Source organism: Stegodyphus dumicola, chromosome 9, assembly GCF_044657685.1.
Source record: "Stegodyphus dumicola isolate Sdum_Otavi_A_Nest chromosome 9, ASM4465768v1".
Lineage (NCBI taxonomy): Eukaryota > Metazoa > Arthropoda > Arachnida > Araneae > Eresidae > Stegodyphus > Stegodyphus dumicola.
The window spans coordinates 133,012,664-133,026,563 of NC_140776.1; the positions used below are offsets into that span (position 1 = coordinate 133,012,664).

The 13,900-nt window shown below is 35.5% G+C and overlaps 1 protein-coding gene across 1 annotated transcript in view; it reads left to right on the forward strand.

Annotated features, from left to right (window-relative positions):
• The window catches only part of LOC118199087 (nose resistant to fluoxetine protein 6-like), a 138,749-nt gene that overhangs the window by 94,359 nt on the left and 30,490 nt on the right, over positions 1-13,900 (forward strand). The window lies entirely within an intron of this gene.

Here is a 13,900-nt window from a genome sequence, read left to right on the forward strand (position 1 = left end):
ATAAGTCGTCTTTTGAATACTGCTAGTTCAAATCGGATGCCCATTTTGGCAAACAATCTAAATGTTCAGATAGCTCCGTGGATTTCCTTATGTGTAACATGAATAGAAATCGTTTTATTTAAAATTTTAGAAAGTTCTCTATGAGTACATCATTCTTCTTAAACGTTTCGTTGCATTCAATTAAATAAAGATCTTTTCCTGCTTTTATTAACGGGTGATGTGAACATGAGCCAGTTTTCCTTAGAAAGTCCTCCACAGAAGCATCTTTGCAGTCTTTACCGTAATCCAAATAATATGACAATCACAGGTGCATAAGAAAATTGTACTTTTATTTCTTCTTACGTGAAACAATGATGGAAAATAGTTCATGCAAGTACTTTCACTTGTAACTGAATAATGCATTTTAACTATTTATGGAAAATGTGTGTTATGTTGAATAAAAGACCAATTCGTAATTTTTTTTTTTCCAATGGCAGGTAGTAGCCGTTTATAGACATTGATCACTACTAAGGCCGGTCATGTTATTAAGGAGGGAACTAATACGTGGGCCACCGTTGCCACCTATGAAGAGGACGAACAAATTACATTCATGCCCTATCCGGGTTTCGAACCCAGGCTCTTCGGTACGGCAACCAGAGTCACGAACTGCTTTACTGTCTGGGCAGTAATTCATAATAAATGGATTTAGTAAAATGTCTAATACACACAGCAATTAAGCATACTGATTGTTGATCAGAATCCTTTTTTACCAGCTAAAGCAATAGGTTGGATAAACTTATGAGACTTAGTTTAGTCCTTGATGATCTCCTTTCTAAGAAGAAAAGGATAAATGTAATTTTTATGATTTATTTCTTGTGTAATGTAAACAAGACAAGCGTCCCGTAACAAATCCTTTGCGAAAACATCCCTTTGCACTGGCATAAACTCTTTGCTTGCTTTCCCTTAATCTTGTAATTTCAGTTCACATGTATATCGTAGATCATAAACATACATATTTGCTTACTAACGTTATGTGCACTTCGGTCTATGTAAAATATTTCTTTTAAATAAACTCCTATTTATGCTGGTACCACAAACTATAATATATGTAAGATGATTCAGAAGACATGACAGAAAATATTAATATTTTTCTTATAGGTGATTATCCCGTTGTATTATTTAAAAACTCATTATCCAAAATGCAGAAACATTTCGAATATAATATTATTGATGGTAATTTTCAAATATTATCACGATTTCCTTAGCCTATGTCACTGAAATTATAAGGGGCAGTTGCTTATCTGATTAAATAGTTACAATCATCTGCTGCGCAATTTTAATTAAGAGGTCATTACAATTGCATTGTAATTTTTATTAGATTACATAATTACAGTTATACTGTTTATTCAATTAGATTTCGAAATTAAAATGCAATTATAATTAAAATGCATTTGAGTAAATTGTATATGTAATTAAAAATTGTTACATTGTAATTACAAGATAATTGCATAATATTATTCCAATTACTATGTGTTTTCAATTGCATTCTGCAATTACATTTGCAATTAAGATCATGATTTTCCTGGGCTACGTAACTGCTTTTATCAGAAACAATTGCTATCCTAATTACATTATTATAATTACTTACTGGAGTTACAATGACAGTGTAATTGTAATTAGATTATATGACTGCAGTTGCATTGAATATGAAATTGGATTTCACAAATATAGAGTAATTGTAATTTAAATGAAATTACGTAAATTGTAATTGTAATTAAAAAAGCAGCTACTTTTTAACTGTAATTAAAAAAGCAACTACTTATTAATTGCATAATTTTATTACAATTGCATACTACACTTAGAATTACAATTATGATCATAATTTCACTATGTTAAGTAATTCTAATTATCAGAGACAATTACTTTCCTAATTACGTAGTTATAATTACCTACTACAATTGCAGTTAAAATTACGTTGTAATTAGCTAATATTACCGTAGTTGTGATTAGATGCAATAAAATTTGTAATTGTAATTAGATTATATAATTATAATGTTTGTGATTATCATTGCATTGTAGTTGTAAGACTTAAAAATTAAAATGCAATTACATACATTATTGTTGCATTTAAAAAGTACTTACTTTCTAATTGTAATTGCGAAGCTAATTACAATTGCAATATAATTGAAATCACATATTTCAAAATATTGTTGCAGTTTCTTGCAATTTTAATTTTAATTCCAATTACATTTTGCCAAACTGCATCTAAAATTTGGAGAATAATTAGGCTGGAAAATGAAAATTCTCTTTACGAACATAAACATTTAAGTTTACAATAGCTGGTATAAGCACAGAACAGCTGGAAGTTTTGAAAGAGCTATTTATTCCGAGGTGTTATTCAAAACCTAACGATAAAACCCAGTTGCCCCTAGCGAATAGATAGTTTCCTCTCCTCAATTACCTTCCGCAGAGAAAAATTATCACCTGTCAGTTTACATTAAGAGCTGAGAGGGGAGGGCACTCTGAGACAGGCCGTATATATGCTGCTTTGCCGTTTCGTGCCAAATTTAAGTTTACGTATATATGCTGCCTTGCCGCCATGAGGACCAAAATATTTGGACGCATATATGCTGCCTTGCCGCTATGAGAGCCATTATTTTCGAACGCATATATACGGCCTTGCCGCCTGGATTAAATGACGTATGCCCAGTTTTTGGCACATGTCTTCAAATACATTACTTACAAATTGAGGACCATTATCCGATATAAATTTTAGGGGCGCCCCGTATTTTAAAATATATTTATTTAAAATAGAATCAGTAAGTAATTTCGCGGAGGCTCGTTTTAAGGGAACAATTTCGGTCCATTTACTAAAATGATCAACCATAACAAGGAGATAGCGACTTTTATTTAACTGACTTTTTGGGAAAGGGCCCAATAAATCGATGCCAATTATTTCATTTGGAAATTCGGATTTAATACTATTTAGAAACCCGGCCGGGCGGAAATTAATATAATTAACTGCTTGACATGTTGGGCAGGACTGGACATACGCCCTTGTTAACTTTTGCAGTTCAGGAAAGTAGACTGCCTCGCGTACGCGTTGGATAGTTTTTCGAATACCAGCATGAGAAGCTAAAGGGCTGTCATGGAGCTCCTGCAGGATATTTAATCTAAGACTAGCTGGGATAACAGGTCGAAATTCGTTGTTGGAATTCGTAGTTTTTGTATAAAATAATAGACCATCTATTAGTTCGTAATGGGCCGCCCTATTTCTTATCGCCACAATATCTTGGTGGCTAAAGTTTTCAGGATCCTTTAAATACTCATAAATGCTTCCAAACTCAGGATCTTTACCCAGTTCGGTTATTACAGTTTCTCGGGAATTTATTGTACATGCTGTGAGCATTTCCACCTTTACAGTATTACCTTCTTCATCTATTTTAATTCTTGATAGGGCATCTGCTATGATATTTTCCTTTCCGGGGGTATGCTTGATTACCAGATTATATTCTTATAGCTTGAGTGCCCATCTTATTAACCTTGGGGATAAGTTTTTCCCTGAGTACAATCTAGTTACCGCCGCATGATCAGAGTACACTGTTATTGGCGCCTTTCCAAAATAGACTCGGAACTTTTGCACTGCTAACAGAACTGCAAGTGCCTCTCTCTCGGTCGCGGAATAGTTTCTTTGTGTTTGATTTAAAGTTCGGCTAAAAAATGCCACGGGCTGTTGATTTTGCGAAAGTACCGCTCCTACCGCATAATCCGAAGCATCCGCTGAAATTTCTAAATTCTCATCGTTTTCAGGAAATTTCAACACAGGGGCTTGCGTTAATGCTTGTTTTAATTTTTCGAAAGCACTATTGGCTTCGGCCGTCCACGAGAATCTTTCCTTTTTCCTTTTTAATTTTAACAATGGTTCAGCTATAGCTGCAAAATCTTTTATAAAGGACCTATAATATGAACAAAGTCCTAGAAAAGAAGAGAGCTTCTTTGCCGTGTTCGGAGTCGGATACTTTTGTACAGCGATTATTTTTGATTCGTCTGTCTCTATTCCTTTCTGAGATATTTTGTAACCTAAATATTTTAATTCAGGGGATGCAAATTTGCACTTTTCGACATTAACTTTTAGACCGGCCTCATTTAATAAAGAAAACACCTGTCTTAAATCCTGTACATGTTGGTCGAGATTATCACTAGTAATAATGATATCGTCTAAATAGATAAATGTGGACTTTCCAAGAACAGGTCTTAACACAGTGTCTATACATCGCTGAAATGTTGCCGGCGCCCTTGAAAGGCCAAACGGCATACGCAAAAATGCATAAGTGCCAGACTTGGTTATAAAAGCAGTCTTAGGCACGTCCTCAGGCCTAACCCCTATTTGAAAATAACCAGTCGTCAAGTCTAAAGTCGTCATATATTTGGTGGATGTTATGTTCCTTAGAATCTCCTCAATAATAGGTAACGGATATACCGGATATTTAGTTATGGAGTTTAATTTACGGTAATCAATTGCGAATCTCCACCTTTTTGGATGTGTTAAAGGATAGTCATTATTTTTCTTACATAAAACCACCGGGCTAGCATAACTACTTGAGATGGGCGTTATGATCTTTTTACGTAGCATATCGGTGATATGCCATTCTATAATTTTTTCCTTATTCTTATCATACCGGTATGCTTTGTGGCGAACTGGCATTGAATCTCCGGTGTCAATACTATGGTTAGTAACCTGAGTAAATCCTGGAATATCACTAAATAACGAAGCAAATTCACTTACCACTTGTCGGATTCTTCCTTGCTCGTCATTAGGCAGGTGGTCAAGATTTAACATCGGCGGTTCAGCCTTTTCTGCACGAACTGGTTTCATTGTCAGCTTAAGGGACGCTTCATTAAAATCCAGTGTTGCTTGTGCGTCTGAAAGAAAATCTATTCCTAAGATTATATGTGCTTGCAGATTCTTTACTATAAAAAACATCACCTTTACTTGTTCGTCCTTGACACGGACATACAGCGGTACTTTACCTATACACTTACATTTTTCTCCTTGCGCAGCTAACACTGTCGTATTATCCGAATTATATATGCGGTATTTCCGAAAATACTTCCTAAAAAAATCTTCTGCCACACAGGAACACTGCGCGCCTCTATCCAAGATTGCGGTGGCTGGGATATTATTCACCAACACTTCAATCTTCGGAAGAGTCCAATTTTTCACCATTACTGTATTTAACTTGAAGGAAGAGGGGTTTTCTTGGCCTTCGGATTTCCGCACCCTCTCGTCAGCAGAAATGCGTTTTAGTTTAAATTATTTTTCATTTCCGTGCTTTCCTTCTTTTTCCACTGGCCTATTGAACTGTCGACGTTCGCCGGCTGTTTTTGAATGCTCGGGTTTCCTTGTCCACTGATTCGCTTTGCTTCCGTAGCCGTGTGCTTGAGTTTGCTGTAGTCTTGGCGCACCAAATTGGTTTCGCTGTTGATATTGGCGTCTTCTTTCAATGTCCGCCGTTCTTCTACTTTCAAACTGGATTGCTAGCTCCAATAACTTTTCCAGTGTAGTTGGATTTCTTAATTCAATAAAGTCTTGCACTTGGGGAAGTAACCTCGGCAAAATAACTTGAATTATCTCAGGATCCGGACGGTTTCCATACAAGAGTTTGAAGACGTGAATTTTTCTTAAAATAAAGCTTGAGAGATTTTCGATTCTTTGCTGATATATGCTGAAAAGTTCCGTTTCTAATTTCGCACGATCCCTTACGACAGGGAAGGCTTTTACTAGGGCAGTCTTGAAATTTTCGTAAGTATAGGTGGGACTTCCTGCTTGACGCAAGAGACTTCTGCCTATACATTTGAACCAGTTAAGCGCTTGGCCCCTCAAAGCGCTGGTAGCTAAGGTAACTTTTTGAAACTCGTGCACGGAGTAGAGCATGAAGTGGTCATCCAATTTTTCCAAAAAACTGGTTACCGGTGAGTTTCCATTAAATGTTGCTTCTGGTTTCATCGAAGCGCGCATGGTCTGGACGATGTAACCGAATCCTTCCAGGGCGGCAGCTGGCATTTCTGGATTCTGAGCCGCTTCTGCAGGCAGCACAGGTTCTTCTTGAAACTCGGCTATGGTTATTCTTCTTCGTCGGGCGCCACTATCAGGTTCTATTTTCCGTCTTACTTTCTTTGGGAACATGCACAGACCTGACTCGGAACAGGGAGCTTACTAAAGCTATGTTCAATAAATGTGGGAAGTAGACAAGATACAAAGGGTATACGAAACCCTTTATTTTTCACTCTTTACAATAATTTCCGTACTTCGGAATACAGAGACCAACTACTTGTGGTCTTAACGTAAGAATATAAAAATATTTAACTAAACTCTAACTTAACTTTGGAATAATAAACGTGGAAGATTGGCCGGATATTAACAGGAAGCCGTATGTAGTACAGAGAACTGTTAATACTACAATACGTTTAAAATTATCACGAGGATTAAACCTCTGGCCTGGAAGGCAACGAGCAACCGAGTAAAACTTCTAAGGTAAGCGGCCTGCTTCGACTAACTCCTTCCTCTCTCTCTCTTGGCAAAAAGCCACAACTTAAGTACTCGGCGTTCGCCAGACAAATTTTGCATAAATAAGTTAACGCTTTTAATTCTGGCCGGAAGTAGAAAATAAGAAGTGATAGTAAAGATTTAAAATAAAATAAACGTTAGTAAAACTTAAGATCCTTACAATATCTCAAACTATTCCGTAGCTTGAGAAAATTAAGTAGGTTAAAAAAAAGAGCACTTGTGTTTTGTTCACAAAGTTTGGTGGCGTTATTTACGGCAAAGCACTCGAGAACTATCTCCCTAAGCGGGGATGTCTTTGGGGGGAACTGTCTAAACGCTGGTTTCAAGTGCAAAAAAAGGAGCTGGTTCAAATCTTAGGCACATCCCATTTTATTGCATCTTTTCTTCAAATAGAAGCAGGTCCTCTTCAGCGTTATAGAATCCACTCTAGTATGTTTCTAGTTTACTTATTAAAAAACGTTGTCTGTTCATATTAGTTTGGAAAACTAAGTAAAATTATCACAACTAAAATTTGAAAAGGAAAATTATAATTGCAAGGAACTTGAAAAACATAACAAACATTTGCTAAAATCCATAACAGAAATTTCTGTTCATAATCACACCTTCTTATCGGGGAAATTTTTCCATTATTTCATTAAACTTGTTCTATAAAATAATCAGCAGACTATTGGTCGAATTTGAAGCGATCTTTCAGTTTCAAAGCACAATAAAGACTAATGCTTAATTCCTTTCATATAGCGTCTCGTTATTAATTTTAGCCTTCTAAGGTAGTATGAATAATATAAGGAAAATTCACGATTTACCTAACAGATATTTGCATACAAAATTTAATGACTTAAAATTTGTATATTTCCATACAAGCAATAGAATAAAATAACTGTTGAATGCGAAAGTTTGTTTTAAAGAAAGATTTATCCAAATCGAACATATTTGAAAATTTTGTTGCGAAAACGATCTAAAGGATTCTTAAAGTTTTTATTATTAAACACCTTAATAGTCTGTGAACTGCAATCAAAATACTGTTTTACGTCATGGCCGGAAGCTCACTGACCTTCTCTCACTGACCAGAAACTTGGATTGTAGCTGTTTTCGGTTTCACAGATAAAAAATCTGATGTGGATATAACATGACTTCCGCATACGGCCTATTAAATTATGCATATTTTTGCTGCATTTCATGTAAAGTCCTTTCCTCTTTCGTTAGAAATATATTTCTAATTCAATCAATTCAGTTCTCACTTCGCGGCAAGAAAAAAATGCACAAAACTCAAAACATCTTTATTAAAAATTGTAAAATGCAAAAAAACCTAAAACACCAGAGTTAAAAATTTTACGATGAAAATTACATATTAAATTAATTAAAATTAGGCAGAAAGACAGATTTTTCAGTGCACAAAACTTTTGGTCTCACTCGTTTTTAGTTTAAAATGTAAACAAATGGCGGCGGCGTTAGTCTTAGTGGAACTTAAGCAACTTTTAAGTAGTTCATAATTCTACAATTATTGAATGCAGATTAATTAAAGGCATAAAAATCTTAACCGGGCATAAGAACAATATAATTTAATCACTTATATAGCAAAAATGCACAATTTACTATGATATAATAATAAAAAACTTAGCTCAATGAGCCGAGCAACAGAGTGGATATATATATTCACTTTTGGTGCCGTCGATTGCACCCAAAAAGAAAGGTGCGCATCTATATGTTATAGCAGTCCCATATACAAAATTTCAACGTTCTGATGCTACTCATTTTTGAGTATGCGAGATACATACATACGTACGTATGTGCACAAGTACGTACAGACGCCCCGAACAAATCTGTTGTGAGTCTATTTTAAATAAACCATTTCCCAATCCATTTTGGGAAAAAGAGTTCTTTATTCTCTCCGTTCATACAGATGTAACGCAAAAACATTGTTCAAATGGAATCGAGTTCAAATGGAATCGAGAGTCAAAATGGATGTTTTCGTTGAAATATGACAGTACTTCCTTTACTTCGTACAAGGAAATAATAAAAAGAGGATATGACAATTTCTAGCTTTGGGTTAATCAGGACTTTGACAGTGACAGTTATTGAATGATTTCATTCTTTCTTTTTAATTGATCAAATATTTGTCTTTTACTCTATACCACATCAATAAATTTTTGCCCATTTTTCTCTTTTAATTTATACTTATCTTGTATGAATTAAGGTTCCTAATAGTATAAGCAATTACTTAATTTTACGCATTCTTTTATAATATTTCATTTAATTCAAAAGGTAAGTAATTGTTAGTTACTGATCTTTATTACTTATTCCAAGCTTTAAGGCAATTCCTGTAAAAGCGAAATTTTTTTAAAGTCTAGTTTTTAATCAAAGAATTACAGTACATAAAATCAGAACATACAAAAATCAGTCTCTCGAACATCCGCCTTTGATAATAATAACAGACATTATAAGACTGGCATGAAATCGAACACACCATTCAGTGACATTTTGAGATATGTAATCAATGCTGCTTCAAATTCTGTGCCAGAATTCATCTGTCCTACTGTTTGACTGATGCTGTCATGCCAGTTTATTTGCAACCATCGGCCAGAAATTTTCAATTCGTGAGTTAAAATCGAATACCCTGTATACTGAAGAAACCTAGGTCAACGCAAGCAACAAACGGTCTCACATTATCTTACGGAAAGGTAGGGTGGCAGAAGTCCCAATGATATGGCATAACCACGGATCTTACCTTAGAATGTAACGATGGCTGGTTAATGTACCGAACATGCAAACTAGAAGGGAATGGGATGTATACCGACAGAGATCCCATAAACTAATTTAGAGGCTGTGCAGGTATGAAGATGACACGTATAAGCTTCTAATATTCATTTCTTTCAGTGCCTCCCCATACGCATACGGCCATCATGATGATGTAAGCAAAAGCAGAATACGTCACAAGAAAAACGGCAGCATGCCTTTCACTCTAGCATCAAGGAAAGCCGAAGCAATAGTCGCTTTGTTGGCAACTTTGTAGACGTCAAAGTAGATGCTTAGAAGTGGGCAACACACCGAATTTCCTAAAATAGAGTATGTGATATGGTTATTCGTTTCCTAGCAGCAATGCGGACAAAAAGGTCTATTGTTTCGGACACGGATATATGGGAACCATTGAAATTCCACACGTCGCTCTATGAAGTTCTCTAGGACTCGTCCATTGCAAATTCTCATAAGAATTATTGTATCCCGACCATTGGGAGCAATTGTTCTGGAGTACGATAACCCGAATGGTTACGATTTTCTCGTGATTGAACTCTGAGATCACATGTGTGAGTCCATTTTTCTTACAGAAAGTATAGTACGACCTCCAATATAGAAACAATGACAAAACGAGACCTCCGAATGGAAATTTGCCATTTCATTCTGCCTTTTTGTATTGCAAGGTGTTATTACTCTTACTTGTAATGTGTGTATTCCATGAAATGCTACTCATTAGCATATCTCAACATGTTCACTTTTCATGCTAATTTTAGGTGTGCTGTGCGCTTTCTTAGCGGTGTAGCGATTGAACGGCCAATGATCAACATCCTTTTTAACTTTACATCAAAAGACAATATTTAATTGAACGACGAATTCTGGATTAATTAAAATGATCCGAAGCATCACTCGGATTTATTTCAAATATAACAAATAAACTCTTAATTCTGGAACAAGAAGATATATTCAATGGTTGATGAATTCTATCTCCTTATCGAACATGTTTTATTAAGTCATCACTTGAAACAGTGATTTCATCACGCTCAAACTTTGGAGATTTTCTTAAATTTCATGAATATGGAATTTATTCATGAAGGTTCAATAAATTCATGAAACTCAGTTTTCTCTATTATTTTTCAATTTCTGTTACAACTTTTCGTTTATTTTATATTTTTATAGAAATTGACTTTGATATTACCAATCATTAGAATTCACGCGAAAAATACGTGTAAATTAGACTTATTCAGATATCTAAGCCACAATTTGAAACTTGAATTAGACTTCAGAAATTCGGGAAAAATTAGTGTTCCAACGTTACATAAAATTTCAATACCAAAAGATCCGTTTTCTCAATTTAAAAGCATGCTACATATAAAAAATAATTGTGTATATTCACTATAATGTAGATATACGTATACGCATCCCAACGACCACGAAATGACTGGCGTACACTTTAAAGATGCCGGCAGGTCATATATTTCAGCATCAGAGATGTTAATTCTGGTGACGCGGTATTTAAGAGAGTTAATCTGCGTATCACAAAAAGATTCGTCGTTGTTGTGATGCATATATTTTAGTTGCTTGTTATTCATTTCAACAATTCTTGTAAATATCGAGCACTGTTTCCTGCAAATATCCGTAATGAAAACGACTTTTCTTTTTCCATGTTCTTTGCATTTACCTTGTTTTCATGTTAATATTTTACAGTACACTCTGTGTATACTATAATGCAGCTCGCGTTGTGATAAAAATTAGTTTTATTCTTGAAACATAACTACAGTTTGGAATGGAAATCAAACTGCTATGCACTTTTCTTAAAATTATTAGTTTAGTTTCTCAAAGCGCATCATACCTTTCACTGTTTTAAAGCAGTTTCAAACTGTGCACCGTGTTCTAATACACTCGTATGTAAAATTAAGAGAATTTTCAAATTATATCTATTCTGACGAAACGTATTGAACCTAATTATGCCTCTGATGAATTATACAAATATTTGGAGTCGAATAAATAAGTGTACACGGTGTGTGTCTGCGGGTTGTGATTGTTTCGAGAGGTGTTTCTCGATTTGTGCGCTCGTACACCTTCACGACATTCGCAGTGTTTGTTGCAAGAGTTGGGAAAATTTTATATGGTAAAATATCAAGTAGACGAACGTATGGATGACGGAATAAGATGGAGAACAGTCGGTAAATTGGAGGCAGGTAATTACAAGCGCAAATAGCTGCACAGCTCGATGTGTCGATTGTCATTTGTCGAAATAGCTTCAAGACACTCGATCCATATGAAGAAGACCTAGAAAAGATCGCCCAAGATCCATAATGACGAATGAGAACCGTTATGCTGTATGCTGCCAGTGAAACCCGAATTTCACGGTTTAGAGTGCCCGAAGACTGCATGAGATAGGGTTGTATGCCAGAAGACTCTCTGTTTGCATCCTGCTCACTGCAGCACACATGAGACAGCATTTAGCATGGAGCAGCCAACATGAACCTTCAATCAGATCTCAGTGGAGTACCGTGATTTTTACAGATGAGTCGTGCTTCAGCCAGGACACTGATTCTCTGCCTATCTGCGTCTGGAAAGAACCTGAAACATGATACGATCCGTCCCTCGTAAGGGAAAAGGATCATTACGAAGGTGGAGATGTAATGGTTTGGGCAAGCATTATGTTAGACTCTGCACGCATGTAACAAACACTCCCTGACTGCTGCGTCACATAGAGAGGAGATCTTAGAGTCCAGAGAGGAGATCTTAGAGCCCTATGCTGGACATTTCCAGGAGCGCAGTTTGTCCTGCGTTCCTGTTAATGTATAAAAAAAACTCGTCCACATGCGACTCAGCTGGCCAACGATTATCTGAAAAGTGAGGATATACCGCCGGATGGATTGGCCAACCAAATCTCCTGACCTCAACCCTGTATAGCAGTGCTCCGCAACCTTTTCTCACCTGCGACGCACAAAAAATCTTTCTGGAATTTCGTGGCACACCAAAAGCTAATGTATATATGTATTGATTTATACACAAAATTTACAATAAATTTTTGTTTTTAATTTGAATATATACAATTATAAAACCATAACATATTTATTTATATGCAATCATAATAATTATCAATGTGATACCTGCGCTTAAAAAAAGTTATATATTTTTGAGTTCCGAGTTATCAAGGAAGTGCCGAAAATATTCAAATGCTGACACACAACCACCAATTCAAATCACACACACAACCACACAACAGTGAAATATATAAAACATTTAAAATAGACATTATTAAGGAAAAAAAATTGTCATTGTGTATTAAATACATGATAAAAAATTGCAAAATGTCAATTACATGTATTTGATTGCGGCACACCTATATCCTACTCATGGCACACCAGTGTGCCGCAGCACACAGGTTGCTGAGCACTGCTGTATAGCATGTATGGGACGCTCTTGGGATGGCAATTTTAGCTCGCCACACATCTCTGAGACCCATTCCGCAGTTGAAATCTGTCTTGCTGCAGGAGTGGGATAGGATCGACTGCCGCAGGGACTCTCAGTTACCTTCTGCTCAGTATGCCCTTACGCTGCGCGACCTGTCTGGCTGTGAGAGGAGACCATATCCTTTCATATTCACTGATTTTCAGTTCGATATCATAGCTTGGGTTTTGGACATCCCTGCATTATGAGCTTTACTGATAACCATGCGTACATAAAATGCATATTCGCACCAAATTTCATCAAAACCGGGCCATTAATTTTTCAGAAATTCGAGATAATGTGCAAATTCTCTTAATTTTTCACACGAATGCAGTTAAAGACGATGCTAATTTTAGGATGGATAATGGCTATTGAGAAACATAAAAGATTATTTAAACTACAACATGGAACATTAAATATACGCTTCAAATATTACCGAATTAATTCAAGTACGTATTGCTGTAATTTGCATTGTAGGAATAACACAGGTTTATGCTTCAGTTTGCGTTTAGTGAAATAGTAAAACCAAAGCCTGATCTCCATATATTAGTCCTCCAGATATGCTAAAACGTTTTTATACCGTTTCGAGACTAATAGCCCTTGTGAGCCCTTTTAGGCTAAAAAGAAAGAAACTCGTAACTTTTTAAGTTTTATAAGCTGAGCCATCTTCACCTTCCATCACTTCATATAGTCATAGGTGAGAGAGGTACATAATAATTTTGGTCAAAAATTTCCATAGTAAATTTTCAGTGAATAAGCACAAGTTTTGTCTACGATGACCCATATCAAGCTTCCACAAATTTCTACTTTCTGTATTTAAGCTTTCTGAATTAATATGAAGAGTTGTTTGGATTTGGGGCAAAACTGGACAACCGAAGGTGGTACTTTACATAACGGTTTTCAATGAATAAGGTAACATATTTTGCATGTATAAATTTTATATTTAATATTTTTACTTATAACAGTTTTTTCCTAGATCATCATTTTAACGAATTTTTAGTCTTATTTATACTTAATACTTAAAAAAAAAAAAAAAAAAAAAAAAAAAAATTTTGACGTAGATTTAGAATGAAACTCGATTTAGAGGCGATCAGACACAAGTTCCTCTTAATAGTATTCCCTTCTGAAGAAGAATAACTTGTATCTGATCTCGCCCTCAAA